The 3,643-nt window shown below is 41.3% G+C and overlaps 1 non-coding gene across 1 annotated transcript; it reads right to left on the bottom strand.

The window, feature by feature from the left end:
- Window positions 1–633: 633 nt before the first annotated feature.
- Window positions 634–740, bottom strand: LOC141681219 (small nucleolar RNA R71). The gene has a single exon (XR_012558665.1). It is a non-coding gene; the product is annotated as a small nucleolar RNA R71 (small nucleolar RNA).
- Window positions 741–3,643: the final 2,903 nt, after the last annotated feature.

The following is a 3,643-nucleotide window of genomic DNA, read 5'->3' as shown; positions in this document are numbered from 1 at the left end:
AAACTTAACCTAAACCAGTCTATGTGGGAACGAATCTGATTTATATCTTATACTACTTGCGAACGCGTATACTTGCGTGAATATTAGCGCGTGTTTTCGCCCTAACAAGTTTTTGGCGCCGCTGCCGGGGACTCGGTGTTAATTTTTAGTTTATGTGCTTGTCATCAGTGGTTGTTAAAGTTCACTGACTCGGATTCTTTTACCTTCACGGTTTATTTGTTTGTGTTTCAGGTACTCATTACAATGGGAGATCCAGCAGCACGAACGAAAGCCTTGATGGATTTTTCTCAACCCAAGATCAATGACATTCAATCTAGTATTGTCCGGCCAGCTATCACATCTAATACCTTTGAGATCAAGCCCAACATAATTCAATGGGTACAGACTTCAGTCCAGTTTGGAGGTTCTCCCACGGAAGATCCCAATACACATATTAGGGATTTCATTGAAATATGCGACACCTTCAAGTTCAACGTTGTTTCTGAAGATGCTGTGAAGCTGAGACTGTTCCCATTCTCTCTGAAGGACAAGGCTAAGAGCTGGTTACACTCTCTACCAGCTGGTTCGATTACTACTTGGGAAGATCTTGCTCAGAAGTTTCTTACTAAATTCTTCCCTATGGCGAAGACAGCTGAACTCAGGAATGCTATTACTCAATTTACGCAGCAAACGGGAGAATCGCTAAGTGAAGCTTGGGAGCGCTACAAGGAGATGCTTAGGAAGTGTCCTCATCATGGAATTCCTGATTGGATGATCATCACTTGTTTTTACAATGGGTTGGGAGCACAGTCCAGACCCATGCTCGATGCAGCATCAGGCGGAGCATTATGGGCAAAGAGCTATAAGGAAGCTTATGATCTAATTGAACTGATGGCTGCTAATGAATATCAGTATCCAACCCAGAGATATCCACAGGGCAAGGTAGCAGGAGTTCTTGAAGTGGATACAGCTACGGCTATCACTGCTCAACTAAAGGCGTTGTCTATGAAGATCGATTCTCTGGCTAACTATGGTGTTAAGCAGATAATTAGTGTTTGTGAGCTGTGTGCAGGTCCGCATGCGATAGAACAATGCGCTATATCTAGCAACTCGACTCAGTTTGTGAGCAACTTTCAGAGATCGCAGCAACTAGTTCCAGACACTTATCATCCTGACAACTGGAATCATCCTAACTTCAGCTGGAGCAACAATCAGAATGCGATGCAACAGCCATTCCAGCAGTTTACAAATAAGCTATTTAACCCTCCTGGTTTTCAGCAACAATTTACACCAAGACAACAACTCCAACTTCAACAACAAACTAATGATGCAGGTCTATCTTCGAATGAAAAATATGAATTAGAGGAGTTGAGGCTTATGTACAAAAACCAGGCTCTTATATGCCAAAGCCAGGCTATTTCTATCCAGAATCTGGAGAACCAAATAGGGAAAATTGCTAATGCCTTATTGAATCGACCACCAGGAACGCTTTCTAGTGATATAGAAGCCAATCCAGGAAAGAAGAAAGTTGAAGAACATGTGAACGCCATCACCTTAAGGTCTGGAAAGGTCGCAAGCCCCCAAATTCAGCAAGATGAAGAGCCTGAAAAATCTCAAGATTCAGAAAATGCAGTTGTGGCTAAAGAAGAAGTGCAGAAGGAAGCAGAGGTGGAACCAAGGAAGACTACTGTGGAACACACTCCTCCTGAGGGTAATACAGGGGAAAAGCAGATCTATCCTCCACCTCATTTTCCTAAAAGGCTGCAGAAGAAAAAGCTGGATAAGCAGTTTGAGAAGTTTCTGGAGGTGTTCAAGAAACTTCATATCAACATAACTTTCGCTGAAGCTCTTGAACAGATGCCTAGCTATGCGAGGTTTATGAAAGGTATTCTCTCTCGGAAAGTGAAGCTCGATGACTTAGAGACCGTTGCTCTAACGGAGGAATGCAGTGCTGTGCTGCAACAGAAGTTGCCTCCGAAGCTTAAAGATCCTGGAAGCTTCACTATTCCTTGCACCATCGGAAACTTGTCGTTCGACAAGTGTTTATGTGATTTAGGAGCTAGCATCAATCTGATGCCCTTATCTATCTTCAAGAAGCTTGGTCTGCCTGAGCCGAAACCAACATACATGTCATTGCAACTAGCTGACCGTTCCATCGCTTATCCACGAGGTATAGTGGAGGATGTCTTGGTCAAGGTGGATAAACTCTTCTTCCCTGCTGACTTTGTAATTCTTGATTTCGAGGAAGATAAGAAGATTCCCATTATCTTGGGAAGACCATTCTTGGCTACAGGCCGAACTATGATCGATGTGCAAAAAGGAGAGCTTACGATGAAGGTTCATGATCAAAAGGTCACTTTCAATGTGTTCAAGGAAATAAAATTACCCACAGCTAAAGAGGAGTGCTTTAAAGTAGAGCAAATTCAGGTTTTGAATGCACCTCTGTGGAAGAGGAAGTTGGATGTGCCATTCGATTCTCTTGGGTTAGCAGAGCTGAAAATTTCTCAGGATCGTCTCGAGTCGTCTATTGAAGATGCTCCTACACTTGAGCTCAACCCACTACCAAATCACTTGAGTTATTCATTCTTAGGTGCACCCCCTGACAAGGGGTTGGGATATATCTTTGATGATGTAGAGGGTAGCCGAACGGATCCTCCAGTGACTATAGAGGGTTCTTCTCATGTGCAGCAGGTAGTTGATAGGACTGGTGTTGGTGACGAGCAGTACAGGCGAGTAATTAGGCGTATGGAGGCCATGCACGACATTTACCGTCATTTTGCTGAAGATTTGACACACGCTTTCGGTACTATTTTCCGAGACACTAGTGGCGAGGTTGATTGGCCACCTGATCCTCCACCCGAAGAGGGTGATCTTTCCGACGACTAGGTATGCCTGAAATCCTTATTATTGCCTTCAATGAGGACATTGAAAATTTTAAGTTTGGGGGTGATAATGTAAGGATTAGTAGTGTGTGTCCATATAGATTCATATAGATTCATGTTGCATGTTTAGTTGTAGTTCATTCATATTTTTGTATGATTGTTCATTTAGGACATATTTGTTTGTTTTTATGCAATTTCATATAGTTGCATTTGCATGCATATTTAGCATGATCCCTTAAGATGAACTATGATATTGGATAAGTTGATGTTGATTTGAGTGTGGTGATGAGGAATAGAGGGATGTTTAAGTCTTAATGAATTGATTTGCATGCCAGAAACAAATATTTTCACAAAGTCTTATAGGGTTGCTTTTTATCTAGATCATGATCATACTTGTTTGTTATTGAGATTTAATCACTTGGTTATATATAGAATTTGTGATATTCTCGTAGTGACGTAAAAACACTGATTCTTTTTATCTAGAGAAAAACTTGGATTTCATTGCTAGTTGTTGTAAGGCTAGGTGTCAAATGGCTAGTAGCCGGCTCATATTTTTATGAGTAGTCTAGGGTTGAATGAGATGGAGCGAAACGCACTCATTCAGAAATTGTTGAAAAAAAAAGAAAAGAGAAAAAAAAAGAAAAAAGAAAAAAGAAAAAAAGTATGTGTTTATGCATAATTGATCAAGAGTGAGCTCTTTAATACTCGAGTTATTAAGTTTTAGGGGACTTTGTGCCTAGTGACCTAAGGCTTTTATAGTCTGGGATCCACTAACCTAACGC

Source organism: Apium graveolens, chromosome 1 (assembly GCF_009905375.1).
Source record: "Apium graveolens cultivar Ventura chromosome 1, ASM990537v1, whole genome shotgun sequence".
In the NCBI taxonomy this organism is placed as follows: Eukaryota; Viridiplantae; Streptophyta; class Magnoliopsida; order Apiales; family Apiaceae; genus Apium; species Apium graveolens.
Note: the sequence above shows the minus strand (reverse complement) of the source record. Positions and strands in the feature narration are given on the sequence as shown.